Here is a 15,672-nt window from a genome sequence, read left to right as displayed (position 1 = left end):
GTACAAAGGAAAAATATTTTTCTATCTGTGATGCTTCATTCTATGCTGCGCAGTATTCTATACCAACTTATTTACATGTCCTCAGTATCCAAAAGAAAGGTGAGATGACAGCCATGTAGAGCAGACATGTAATAACATGCGAGATGCTTGGCTTTCTCAGTGTCAGATAAAAGACACAAACCACAGAATTTCTCTGTATCCTCACAAAGGAAGTCATCAAGCTTAACATGATTAACAGCTTCCAAGGGATAGATGGAGATGCAGATGAAAATACACTATACAGCAGCACACTGGACAGATTTTCTGGCAATGGAAATACATAGATGATTTTACTTTTGTTTATTTTATTTTATTTTTGCTACACATGTACAGATCACTGAGCTTGTTTTTCTATTTTTATAGGTAGCCCAGGATACAGGTAAGTATCTGAAAGATAAAAAAAATAATTGCACAAACTAGTAAAAGAACACAATAAAATGCTTTGCATGTCAATGCATCCCAAAAGGCCCGAGCTGAGTGAATTGATTGCTAACGCTTTATCTGGCATAATGTCCTCTCATTCTAATTTTTAAATAGCCAAAAGAGTGATACTGTTGTGGGTCATTGAGATAGTTCCAAGGTCACACTCCTGTGCAGTAAATGTGCACTTATGATGTCTTTAATTATTGCAGAAAGAGAGGAGGGGGACATACAGATATAAAGTTAGAAAAAAGGTTAGACAAAAATGAGCCAACACTTAAAAGAGATTATTGTACGATAAGTAAATGTTGCTGCTGGTAGTGAAAAGGAAAGAGGAGAAGGAAGGGCAAACTCTGATGTACTGAGCTGCAGATGATTATATTATGACCAAAGTTAGGCTTGTCATTACTTTCTTGCCACCAGAACTTACATTTATACATTTAGTCCTGTTTCTGAATTCCACATTTTCTGAGAAACCGGGAGGGGGGGTGTCAGAAAGATCAGTTGCTAGCATACAAAGCATCAGTTGCTCAATAATGCATTCTCAAAGGATGCCGCGGCACAGAAAGACCACCCGTTACACACACTTCTCTCATTTAACACAGAGCTGAGTGCTATTGCCTATTTTTCCACAAGCTATTCATACAATGGCAATGCAATATGCACAAGGGAAGAGCAGCCCTGATCCTATTCATAGGCAGATGAGAAAGGCTGCCCCTTTCACTAAGCCTCCCCCCAGGGAAAAAGCACATGTTGTAGCCTGCTGTACTGATAACCATGATTGTGTGTGTGCATACGGGGGGGGGGGGGGGCTAGTTCCCCTGGTTCTTTGCAACCATTCCCACAAGTACAAATGCTCTATTTTCCTCTCCTGAAACTTCCCAGAAAGCTACATTACCTTCCACTTAGCCTGCTGAGGAAAAAACGAGACTCAAGTAGATTCAAAAAAGTTTTCACAAAGACAATCACAATAGCATCCTTCAGGAAATATGATACCAGATTATTGTGAACTAAGATAAGAAACAAGAGAGTGGCGTACGTCAGAGCAGAATTTTGCATTAACCTCTCAAGAGAGTCTGTGAGAAGAACATTTCAAGCAGTTCATAAACTGCATATTCCATTATGGAATGTTCTGCAGTTTCACATCCTGCCTTACAAACAGCGCATTTCCTTATTATTGGACAACTTGATTTCTTTAGCTGCTGGGAATATTAACTGTTGTTATAGTTTGTTTTGTATTATTAAAAGTGACAATGTCATTACCTTGGCCGCAGTTATTTTCTGAGTGTACCATCACTGAAAAAGTAGGAACATTTTGTAGAGTTATCATATTTAACCATACTCCAGCATTTCAAGCAAAAAGAAAAAAAATACTAGTACAGACGTTTTTTTTTACAGATTAGATCTCCTAGATTTTTGTCTCCCTTATTTTCCTAAGTAATGAAATCCCACTAATACTCAGATTGCAGGACTATTGGAAGTAGCCATTCAGCACAGAGAGCTATGTAGGTCTACCTTGTTATGCCCCTAAGCCAGTCTTTTCATACTATCTAGACATTTGGGAAACTACATTTAAATACAGTTTGCCTTTAACTGCTGACAGTTATGCATTAGGGCTAATGCAAAGGAAGAGGAGACACTTGCACATCTGCAAAACAAATTACATCAGAACTACTAGATTAAAATACTTAAATTTTACTTATGATATAAACAGGACAGAGGTAGATATGTTTGTCAGAGAGCTCCCATTCCCTGGAATAGGCTCCCTGTCCGTGTGAAGCAGAATTCCTCCCTATCCTTACTTAACTATAACTTAGACCAATGGATGGGTAATAGGAAATTCACTCCTTTTCTGAGATTTATTCCTCTGATGGATAAAGACAGTCATATATAAATCAGATTTGTGGGTCACATTTGGGTTGTACGGTTAGGCTTATAAGGGCCCTAGTGGTCATTACTCTAGTATACACCCATGAACCTAAGACTGACTGACGTCAAGGATGTCTGAGTAATGGAAATGTTGCTCATGAATAACATTGACTATAAGTGATAAAACAATGCAAGTGATAACCACATTTGTATAATGGAGTGTTTATCTCCAGGCTTCTGCTGAAAAAGGGCACTGCTCAGTTGGACTTTCCTAGTAAATAAATGTCAGTAAATAAATAAAATAGGATGAATGATCCACATCATGAAAGCTTAAGTCCGAGGAAGTAAATGAAAACAATGCATCTAGAACTAGGAAGCAAAAGTGCAACAAAGAAGTACACAACTGAATGGGAAAAGCACAAAGAAGTACAAAACTGAATGGGAAAAGCACAAAGAAATACACAACTGAATGGGAAAAGCACATAGAAGTACACAACTGAATGGGAAAAGCACAAAGAAGTACAAAACTGAATGGGAAAAGCACAAAGAAATACACAACTGAATGGGAAAAGCACAAAGAAGTACACAACTGAATGGGAAAAGCACAAAGAAGTACACAACTGAATGGGAAAAGCACAAAGAAGTACACAACTGAATGGGAAAAGCACAAAGAAGTACACAACTGAATGGGTAAAGCACAAAGAAGTACACAACTGAATGGGTAAAGCACAAAGAAGTACACAACTGAATGGGAAAAGCACAAAGAAGTACACAACTGAATGGGAAAAGCACAAAGAAGTACACAACTGAATGGGAAAAGCACAAAGAAGTACACAACTTATAGCAGATGACCTAAACACAACAAACCAGTTTCTGAAAGAAGCAAGGAAGGCTTGTGGTATAAGGGGATGCAGAAAAGGAGGCATACTGTGAAAAAGAAGATATCCTCCTTCTTTGTAGACATTGGGTATAACCATATGCACACTACTATGTGCAGCTCCTTAGAACTCACCTTTTAGAGAACAGAGAAAAGAGAAGTTCAGAAGAATACAACAAAAGGGGTACACACCTTACTGAAAACCATACCTGAAGGGAGTACAAGAACTTAAAAGTGAACAGCCTTGAGGAAAAGAGGTAATCTACTATCATTCAAAAAAGAAATATTTAAGAACAAGAGGGCATACTTTGTAGATATAATGTGGTTGGCTCAGGAAAGACTTGGGGAAGCATTATTGCCCAGAAAACGGAGTTGAAACAACCTTTAGTAAGGGCAGTTAAGTCACTGGCTGAGTTAAACAACATATGGGAAGATCATAGAGAAATCCTTTCAAGGACTGGAGAAGGAGGAAACTTAATATCAATTAACTAAGGCTGGCAAACACAGTATCTAATAAATACCATCCAGCTTAGATGACATAGTCTTTATCTGTCACAAAAATTATTTTCTTAATGACGTGACGTACCAACTCTTTTTACCAAAGTTACATTACTGAAGTCTTAGAGAACAGCCCAGTGTGGAAATGTAGTATACTATTGAGAAAATACATATATTAGAATGTAGAAGCTGTGCAGATCTGGTGATACCCACAGGAGTTCACCAAGAGGCTCTGGTTTTGGTCATTTTACTGTGCTGTTGATTTGTCTATTGAATTGTGCTGTGCACTACTGCCATGTCTCTGACTATCATTTTGATGCTTGCAGTGCTGCTGTTTAACCACAATCTTCCTCTGCACTTCTGCATTACACAGCTATGTTGCTGAACTACACTGGTTAGAAAACCCAGCTTGACAGAATAAGTATAAAGACAGGGTAAAACACAATGAACTGTAGAACTGGAAGACAGGACACTGGTGTAACAACACTGCCATGGTCTGAATAAAGTATTGAAAATTAACAAGACCAAGTTATATTGAATTATAATTGGTAAAAGTCAAACAAATAAAAATCCACTGATCAGAATTTAGCAGACTTTTTTCTTTTGGGTCAAGCAAGATTTGCAATGAGATATTTTGATGTAGTAACCCGAAAAAAATGCATTTCAATAAACTAGAAGATGCAAAATATCAGAACTACAAAGTCTAAACCTCAGAACAATGCCATCTTAATACATTGACATGTACAAACTTGCACATTAAGACAGCAATAATGCACAACATGGTGTGCATTAATGGGAAATTAACACCTCTGCAGGGGGTGTGGTGAGGCCCGAAGCAGCAGGAGGAGGGCCTCTTTGCCCTTGAAAAGTCATTATTTCCTCCAATAACACACACCCTTGAGGGCATTATTTGCACTTGGAGAATGGGCTATATGTTATTTTTTTGTTTTTTTTTATTGTTATATATATTAAAACAGTTTGTCTGTCAAACTATTCAAACTTGCTGAAGCTTATATAATTGTTGTTGGAGGAAGCATTTTACATCCAAAATATAAATTATGTAATTATTTAATGTACACAGACACACACACACATTTTATATATATATATGTGTAAATATGTGCATATGTGTGTGTGTGTGTGTGTGTGTGTATATATCTATATCTATCTATATATATATATATATATAGAGAGAGCTTCAAAACGTCCTGGTGCACAGTACGGTACCCTTCAGTGCAAGGAGAAAGAAAAATATAATAAGCCACCAAAATGTACTCCAGCAAAGAGAAAACACGACAGTAAATGTAGCAAATGAAGTTTAATCAAAGCACAGTCTGCAGCACAGACCGGTTTCGCCACTTGGCGTTATCAGTGTGTGTCTTAGTAGGCAACCAGCCCTTATTTATGTAGCAGCATTTAAAGATACATTACACTTTTTGTGCTATCCCTCATACAAATCTTTCTTATACCTTTAATAGACCAATATACAATATTAAAAGGCTTAACCGAAACCCAAAACACAAAGTCCCCTATCACCATAAATGACATATATAAAAGTTTAAACAGCTCACAGACATTTCTAAAAAGGTACATTCATTGGTTTGGCATTGAAAATTACTAAAAGCATATTTACAGTCTAAAATAGCTCCACGAGGACTAAGGGTTTACATGGAACCAGGGGTAGGCACTGATTATGTAGAGTTTATGAATAAATGGAGGGCAATTCAACAAACGGCATCTTGCATGTTTATACAGTTGCTTGTAGAATACTATGAAAAACAGTTGCCAGATCTCTTGTCTAAGTTAGAAGCCTGCCACAAACGTACCATTACTTTTGCTGGTACATCCAAGTATGAAGAACTATATGCCCAATTTTTGGCTGAAACGGATAAATATGATAATGAATTACAAGGGCGAAAGATGAAAAAATGTCAAAGAGATGTGAATGACTTTAAAAATTAAACTTTTTTTTGTGGAAGAAACAGAATCGGGGGAGTACGTTTTTCTGAAACCAAAGCTTTTAACAGGCCAAAAAGAAAAAGAGTCGGGTCTATATTGTGAAAAACTAACAACATTTCCAGTACAGCAGAGATTTCCTCTAGTTTTTCAAACACAGATACAGAGACTGAGACTGGGGAGCTGGGAGATCTTGTATCTCCAGTTTCTAAAAGACAGAGAGCCCCTTTAGAAGGGGAGGTCAGAAACATTGAAAACAAACAAATGGAGCAAATATTTCGGGCTAGTCTGCAGGCATAGTAGATAGGGCTGTACCAGGATTGGACACCAATGATGTAAATCAATTAGTTATCAATCTAACTCAATATGTGTTTTCAGAAAGTGAACTCAGTGTGCTTAACAAAGGATTAGGATATGCACCATCTTTTTATGTGTCACATTTTGATGTAATAAAAGATATGAAAAGTTTTTGTAGATCTCTGAACTTAAAATATTTTTTTGCTCACAGGGGAAGATGTTACGCATAATATAGTAGGTGATTTATTTCATTTTAAAAAATGGATTTCAACCTCCTTATCATAGCACAGTAAAAACGTTTGAACAATTGATAACACATGATTTACAGGTGAACCAGCAGGCTCATATTTTTCACCCAGTTTCTGACAATCTCACTTCTGAGGAGAGGAAGGCCCTTAATTCTGTAATACACAATAAGAGCTTAGTTATAACTGGGGCAGACAAAGGAGTGGCTGTAGTTATATGGGAAAAACAGCTTATAAACAGGAGGCAGATAGACAGGTGTTGGATCCCATTTCTTACTGCTCCTTTTCTATGGACCCTACCAGGGGTTTTAAACAGGAGATTGATGTTTTTTTGATGAGGGCCAGGGAACAGGGCATTATGTCAGGAACTCTGTTGTCACAATTGACAGTGGAACAACCAGTTTTTCAGTATTTTTATTTGGTCCCCAAAATCCATAAATCCCTTTGCAACCCCCCGGGATGCCCGATTGTGGCAGGAAGGGGATCATTGATTGAACCCCTGTCTGAATATTTAGAGTTCAAGCTTAAACCTCTCCTTTCTTTGATAAGGGCTAGGATCAAAGACACCAAACAATTTTTACAGTTGATGGAAAATTTACAGGTTCCCAATGAGGCACACCTAGGGACATTGGATGTGCAATCCCTGTATATTAGTATCCCCCATGAAGGGGGTATTAGGGCTGTTCAATATTGGATGCAACAGTCGGGTACTTTTAGGGAACAAGAAATTTAATTTTTGTTGTCCATGTTACAAATGGTCTTGGAACATAATGCTTTTATGTTTAACAATCGATGGTATCTGCAGATGAGGGGAATGGCTATGGGGGCTACATTTGCCCCCATTTATGTCGATCTCTTCATGGGTTATTTCGAGGTTCAGTATATTTACAATCAAAACAATAATTTTTCATCTCAGCTTATAATGTGGCGCAGATACTTGGATGATTGCTGGGTGGTATGGCAGGGAGAGATGGCTAACTGGCATGATTTTGTGATGTATTTGAATAATAACCGATATGGTATTAATTTCAGTGGGAAAATAGATTTATTCACCACTGATTTTTTTGGATGTAAATGTAACCAAGGCTATTGATGGGACTATGATAACCAGTCTCTATAGAAAGCCTTTTTCTAAGAATTCTATATTACATGCCAGCAGCTGTCATCCCTGCCATACCATCAATAACATACCTAAAGCCTAGTTCCAGAGAGTAAGGAGAATATGTTCTGGGGATGTAGAAAATGAGAAACAGGCTCAGGGTTTAAAATCACGTTTTTTGAGTAGAGGATATACCAAGTCTGTGGTTGATAAGGCATATCTGCAATCCAAAACATATAGTAGAACCAGTTTGTTACAAGATTCCCAAAAGTCATGCAGTTCCAATAAGGGAAAATTGAGATTTATTACTACATATGGTAGTCATACTTTCAAGATTAAAGCAACTATTTCGAAATGTTGGCATGTGTTACATTCAGACCCATTTTTTTCTACAGTGATTGATGAACAATGTAGTTTTGGTTATCGTAAGGGTAATAAATCACTGGGACAACACTTTTCCTTCTTTAAGAAAGGTAATTATCCATCTACAGGGTTACAACAGACAAGAGTGGGCAGTACATACTGTGGTCATTGTAAATATTGTAAACTGATTTCCAAAACACAATCTTTTACCTCAGTAAATTCTAGAAAAGTTTATAATATTCGATATTTCATCAAATGTACTAGTGCATGGGTTATTTATATGGCAGTATGCCAATGTGGAGCTTTTTATATAGGGCAAACATCTTGTACTTTAAAACAGAGGATAGCTTTACATATTAGTGATATAAAATGTAAACGTATTTGAACCTTAAAAGGGCTATCTTCTGTGACCTACTATTCAAAGGCACAGTCTACTAATCTAAAAGGGTGGCGAAAGCCAAACACACTCTGGCTAGGCTTATAAATGCCCTAGGGCAGATAGCCCAGTATCAACCTATGAACCTATGAACCTAAGTGCCCTATATAAGTATACACTAGTGCATAATACTGCCCATTTTGTGTTTGTAGGAATAGATATGGTAAAGGCACAAATTATGAATGAGACTGTTAGACATAATATATTGTCAGATAAAGAACGTAGCTGGATCATTAATTTAGGTGCCCTTTTTAAACCAGGGCTCAATGATCAATGGTAAGAGGTATACTTTTTCATTGATAATATTATCTTTATGAATAGATGCATTGATCAGTGCTTCAATATAAGGATGAAAAGCTTTATGTTTATATACGTATCTTTGTAATATCTAGTGGGGATTTATATCCTGAATGTTTGGTTTGCATATGTCATTTATGGTGATAAGGGACTTTGTGTTTTGGGTTTCAGTTAAGCCTTTTAATATTGTACATTGGTCTATTAAAGGTATAGGAAAGATCTGTATGAGGGTTAGCACAAAAAGTGTAATGTATTTTTAAATGCTGCTACATAAATAAGGGCTGGTTGTCCACTAAGACACACACTGATGACGCCAAGCAGCGAAACCGGTCTGTGCTGTAGACTGTGCTTTGATTAAACTTCATTTGCTACATTTGCTGTCATTTTCTCTGTGCTGGAGTGCATTTTGGTGGTTTATATATATATATATATATATATATATATATATATATATATATATATATATATATATTGGTGTACTTCTAAATTTTTAACTTTCACAAGTTTGAATTTCTTATGGTTGGGACTATAAGATCAAACCTATGGAAGTTCAAAATTTAAATAAAAAAAAAAATAAAAACAAAAAAAAATGTATTTTACATTTTTGCAGAGGGCAAGCCCCCCTGTGTGCCCCCACACCCCCTGCTAATGAAATATACCAACTCCAAGATCGCACTACAGTGAGGAAAATGGTAAATATACCATTCCACACTGTACTGCAATCTCCATTTAAATGGTTTGAACTTTCACAAGTTTGATCTTATGGTCTCGACCATAAGAAATTCAAACTTGTAAAAGTTCGAAATTTAGAAGTAGACCCACATATATACACATACACATATACACACACCTAAACAACAAACAACACAAAGCAGTTACAGCCAGCTTGAGTGAATACACCTCAGATATATTGTTATTGCAACTGTCAACCTCTTTGCCCACCTTCCAATATTTGTTTGCTGTACCTGATTTTGTCACATAGTGCTGCTCTGCCCTGTAAATGGACACTTTGCTGAGGATTAAGGTCAATCAATAATGCCTGATGTTAGAACTTCATACTTCTTATTGTCAAGGAAATGTTTTGATTTTCTAAAGATTAAGGTCAGTCAATAATGCCTGACATTAGAGTTTCATACTTCCTGTCATCTAGGAAATGCTGTTGACAGACTGCTTATTGCATTCTGACGACGTTGCTGTCTTTCTCTTTCATTCTGTCTGTCTTACACATGTGTGCATGTATGCACACACACAGTTCTTTCTTCTTATACTTTTTTTTTTTTTTTTTAATATTTTCACTTTTTAAACTTTATGCTTGCTAAACAGCAAAGCACTATTTAGGGGAAGCAAAAACATGGCGGTTCATTATCTTCTTTCAGCTGTTCCCGTTAGGGGTCACCACAGCAGATCATCTGTTTCCATTTCTTCCTGTCCTCTGCATCTTGCTCTGTCACACCAACCACCTGCATGTCCTCTCTCACCACATCCATAAACCTTATCTTAGGCCTTCCTCTTTTCCTGTTACCTGGTAGCTTTATCCTTAACATCTTTTTCCCAATATACTCAGCATCCCTCCTCAGCACATGTCCAAACCAATGTAATCTTGCCTCTCTGGCTTTGTCTCCAAACCTTCCAACCTGGGCTGACCCTCTAACATACTTATTCCTAATCCTGTCCACCCTCGTCACACCCAGTGCAAATCTTAACATTTTTAACTCTGCCACATCCAGCTCAAACTCCTGCCTTTTTGTAAATGCCACCGTCTCCAACCCATATAACATAGCTGGTCTCATTACCCTCTTGTAGACCTTCCCTTTCACTCTTACAGGTACTCATCTGTCACAAATCACTCCTGGCACTCTTCTCCACCCACTCCATCCTGCCTGTACTCTCTTCTTCACCTCTCTTCCACACTCACCGTTACTCTGAACTACTGACCCCAAGTATTTAAACTCATCCACCTTCGCCACCTCTACTCCCTGCATCCTCATCATTCTTCTATCCTCCCTCTCATTCACAAACATATATTCTGTCTTAGTTCTGCTGACCTTCATTCCTCTTCTCTCTAGAGCATATCTCCATCTCTCCAGGGTCTCCTCCACCTGTTCCCTACTCTCACTACAGATCACAATGTCATCTGCAAACATTATAGTCCATGGGGACTCCTCTCTGATCTCGTCTGTCATCCTGTCCATCACCACTGCAAATAAGAAAGGGCTCAGAGCTGATCCTTGATGTAACCCCACCTCCACCTTAAATGCATCCGTCACTCCCACCACAGACCTCACCGCTGTCATACCACCCTCGTACATATCCTGTACCACTCTTACATACTTCTCTGACACTCCTGACTTCCTCATACAACACCACAACTCCTCTCTAGGCACTCTGTCATATGCTTTCTCTAAGTCTACAAAAACACAATGCAACTCCTTCTGACATTCTCTGTACTTCCCCATCAACATTCTCAGAGCAAACATTGCATCTGTAGTGCTCTTTCCTGGCATGAAACCAAAACATGGCGGTTATTTGTTTTTTTTAATGTCCGAACTTCACAGCAGCTTAATATGTTTCTGTAAAGTGGCAGACTTGTTTCTAACTGGGCATTACCTGTATATTAGCACCCTGCTGAAAAACAATCATTCTCCAGTCAGGGTGACAATGCATAGATCGCCTATTCTCTTAATACTAAATAATCATTTCTGCTGTATGGACTGTACTCCTGTAACTCCAATGTACGGGCTGTCCGCATAGCCCTTATCTCTGTATATACTGCCTCTAAGGCTGCAGAAACTTGGAGAAAAATGGGAAGCTGAAAAAAGAAACACACATTTTCCTTCCCTAAGTCACATGACCTCAGAGATACCATTAAATAGCATTTGTGACAAACCAACTTTCAATGTACAGAAATATCAACAGCACTGAAGATTTCAATGAGGTGTGCAACACTTCAAGTGTAGACTACATGTTATTTGACAGACTATGACGTTCCTTTTTTTTTTTTTTTGAGAAGTACCATGTTTTCAAATGGGAAAAATAGCCTGCAGTTCTTACAAGAGTATTGATGTTCTTAGACTACTTGTGTATGCCCTTCTGAAGTCAGCTCAACCTGCACAAAGAAGCAGTATATGCATTAACTTACTTACATAACTGACCACTATTACCCCAACTTATTTGTTTCCTGGCCTGCATATGACTGAGTACATATGGTATTTCTCAGCTGATATTTTATTAACACTATTACATTTTTTTACTATAGCAGCAAATAGTGCATGTTTTAAAGTTAGCTTAATGGATGCCGGTTGAATGTTCTGGATTGTAACTTTGCTCCTCAGAACTATGGAAATTTCAAGTACAAATGGGGAATACGTAGCCCCTATGAGATGACTGTAGTATCACAGAGTATTCCCCAAGGATGCAAGGATGTGACAGAAATATCCCCACATAATTTGGGTGCAAAGAGGAGCCAACTTGCAAAAATGCTGGAAAAGTATAACAGTGAGTTTTAGAATTCTGTGTCATTTTAGCTGAATCACACTTTATTTATGAAGTGCTGGGAATCACATTAATGGGTCTCTTGCTTTTAAAAGGAAGCTTAGCTAAATACCGTTGCTTTTTTGATTGTACATACCACTTTTATCATTGTTCTTCTTAATCGAACTGATGATTTTTTTATTACTGTAACAATATCATGACTGAAAAGGTTCTCAAGTGATCCAGTTTACTGACTTGTGCTCTAAAGAAATACAGTATTCATCACTACTGTGAAGGCGATTGTTGCGTTACGAAACTTAAAGTGTGCTGGTCACTTTCAGAGGCATCTTAGTTTTACAATTAATTTAATTTCCCTTTACACTCCTTATCATAACATTGCAAGTGATTTTGCAAAGATAAAATGAAGATTATAATGTGCTGTTTGACTTTTTAGTTTCACTGTTTCACAGCTTTTCCCTATAAACACACCCACAAAATGATGTCATGCTAGGTACTAAACAATGACATATAGCTGCAAATCATTATGGGTAAGCAAAACAGCTTATATCCTCAGAGAAGCAGTGTCTGATTTACACTGTGATTTCAATACTATATCATCATGTGTTAATTTTCAGGTGAGGTGTGCCTCCTGCAAGAACTAGTTGGAAAGTTGTCTTTCTAGGAAGTAAGAAACTAATACTGATGCATTTAGCATGGAAACACAGTAGTAAACACATTCATTTAGGAAGTGGGGAATTGTGGGCTCAATTTTACATCATGTCATTGCAGAGATTTTCAGCTTTGAGAAAAAAAAATCAGGGGAGTTGTCATTATCAACAAAAATAAAATACAAAAACAGCATGTTTTTTTTTGCATCAAAAACTGTATAATTTCTTATTGTACATGGAAAGAGCTTACTGTAAATCTACCTGCAGTGGTTTGTTTCTTGCACTTGCCTCAGAACATGACCAAAGCACTTTAAGATGCACTAAGAAAGAAGAAACTCCTATGGGACTTTGTGGCATAGACGAACGAAGCCTGAACTATGTCCCTAGATGACCAGGTTCAGGTGGCCATCCTGGCTCTGGAGGATCTCGCTGGCAGTGAAGGGGGTGACTGTCACACCCAACTAGAGGCAGGGGGAGTAGGAGGGTGCTGCAGAATCCCACTTAAGGATCTTTGTCTGGGTATGGGATCAGTACTGTATATCCTGCAACTTAGGACTCCAGGAGCATACACTCACAAAGGATTACAAGTGCAATCTAGCAAGGATTTGCAAATTTGCAGAAATATATACTCAAACTGAGACAAGCATAAGGTAATCTCCTACAGTTTCTGGTCAATGCTGAGGGGGGAATGTCAGGAAAATAAGAAAAATCTTCTACCTCCAACTGAGTGATAGCCATGAGTGCCAGATGTCTATCCCCTCTCTCAGTGTCCCAAGAGGCATGATCCCCTGCTATCACCTCTGCCTCCCAGTGCCTTGGGATGCTGGGATCCACTGGGAATAAACAAGCCAACAGAGCAGAGGGCTTAATGGGCACTGTATCACAGGGAAATGATGTAAAAAAGTGGCAATCTACATGACTCATTGAATCATTTGCTTGGCATCATTTGGTCAGCAAAAATCCAATAAATACAGCAGAATTCACTGACTACGCCAAGTAGAGGAGGACCCCTCCCCCAAGAAACTCCAAAAATTATCAAATTTTAAGGTTATGACACCTTAGGGTAGTTTACATTTAGCTGGTGGGGTAGTTTTTATGTCTGAAACATACAGTGAATCCTGTTTTGATGACACATGGGTCAGTCATTTGGCTCTCCTGGATTCCAGGACATGCAGAAAAAATAAATAAATAAATAAAATTTCCAGGTAAACAAATGTAAAATAAAATAAATGAAATAAAATGGTAAAGCTGACTATGCTATGGCCAGCACAATGCCATTGTAAGGGAAAAAAAGATTAAAAACCTGACAGCATCAAAGACTGAAGTGTTGAATCTCACTCAGAACATGAAGACTTTTGTCCTAATTTACTCACATCACAAAATCAAGAAATCTCAAAAGTGCACCTGTTACACATACATGGATACTTATAGACATAACTATAAGTAACTAAATCAGAAAAAAAATCATTTTTGGCAGGGATGAAGTTTTCATGCAAGCGTCACTGCTGTGCAATTTACATCTTCTAATTCCAGGGTCGCACAACCTCAGAGAACAGAAATACCTGATTTTCTGTTATAAGCTGAGTTCTCTTTTACCTATTCTTATGCACTCGTAGATTTAGAATATTTAAATGCTGGGAAATGGTGCACACTGCACTCCACATTGCAAACATAGGGGCTCTTTTTTTACTTGCAAAAATTGTTTGTAAGGAAGCAATATTCCGTTCTTTTCTACTACTTAATTATTGAAGTTGTGTATTACAGCCTGCTTGAAGTGGATGTTTCTAAGCAAATACTGCTGCCATCCTACATGTAGACGTTATGAATCAGATTTACTACTTGCTTCATATAACTAATATCCGTTCATACAAAACACTTTGCAGATAACAAATATTAATCAGAATTCTAACAAACATATTTCAGAAAATTCTGATACTGTGCTTTCACTAGTCTGCCAGGCATTTCATCCTTGATGTTAAGCCATGAAACCAAATGTAAAGCAAAAGAAATATCTGTCCACTGTTCAGGGGTGACTGAATCTAATGAAAGCTGGGGGGAGGGGGCAACAGGGGCACTTAGTGATCTAAAAAGGCAGGGCTTTTTAGCTGTCTACTGCCATAACAGAAGCATATCTGTGAGTATACCCCTCAACCTCTTAAAGCAAGAAATCTGGACAAATCCACAAATAATGGGGGGCGAAGGCAAAGGCCCAAAACTAGAGACATCTTTTACATATTGCTGTTACAAACTTAGAAAATTGATAGACTAACAGGTTTTGCATTAGCATGAACTTTCTGAATGAAATGTACTCTGAAACTCAAATGTTTGTCATTATTTTCTGACTTCGGTCCTCAATGATTTGCCAGTGATTTGCCAGAAAACCATAATTTTATGAGGAACAGGCCACAAATATGGGGTGAAAATCTGGACAGTCGAGAGGTATGTCTGTGAGACAAAATGTATAAAGTCTAAATATGAGTTACATTTGGAATGAATGCACAAAGATTTTATAGAAGCGTACAAATGAAGTTAATGTTGCACCTGCAAGGTATGTGATTCAGTAGCCATATAGTTTATATTCAAATGTTATACAGTGCAGTAGTGCTGTAACACACTTACTTGTTGCCACACAGAGAGCAACCACCACAGGAGAGTGGTGGGAAGCTGCTAAACACATCATTTAGTCCGTTAAACATGCAGACTCCAAATGAAGTGCTTAACTGATTTCCACTGCCCTTTTGTGGTGACTGGTGATTGCTGTTAATGGTTTAGTGCGCGACTTGAGCTTAAAAGTAGTAGGAAGTACTTAATTAAAGCTTGTTAAGAATCTTTCTAGTATCAGAATGGTGCTTATGAAACATGTCTTTTTCACAAATTCAGAATATAATCAAAGTGATCCATACACTACAAGTGATTGTCTTTTAAAAATAGGACATAAATGCATCACATAACATCTAGATCCTGGCAGCATCCACAACTCAGGTTGTAGAAGTGAAGTTTGATACAGGCCTTCTGCCATGGATCCATCTGTTCTACTGCAGGCCGTACTCTGAGGTGTGCACAGAAGGTTGCAATAGCTTGTGTGTATGTGTATAGGGGGGGCTGGAAACAGTAAGATTATTACTTCTTAAATTCTC

The sequence above is a fragment of the Protopterus annectens genome, chromosome 15.part0 (genome assembly GCF_019279795.1).
Source record: "Protopterus annectens isolate FY-2018-M chromosome 15.part0, PAN1.0, whole genome shotgun sequence".
Classification (NCBI taxonomy): domain Eukaryota; kingdom Metazoa; phylum Chordata; order Ceratodontiformes; family Protopteridae; genus Protopterus; species Protopterus annectens.
The sequence above is the reverse complement of the archived record's forward strand: the minus strand, read 5'-3'. Positions refer to the sequence as shown.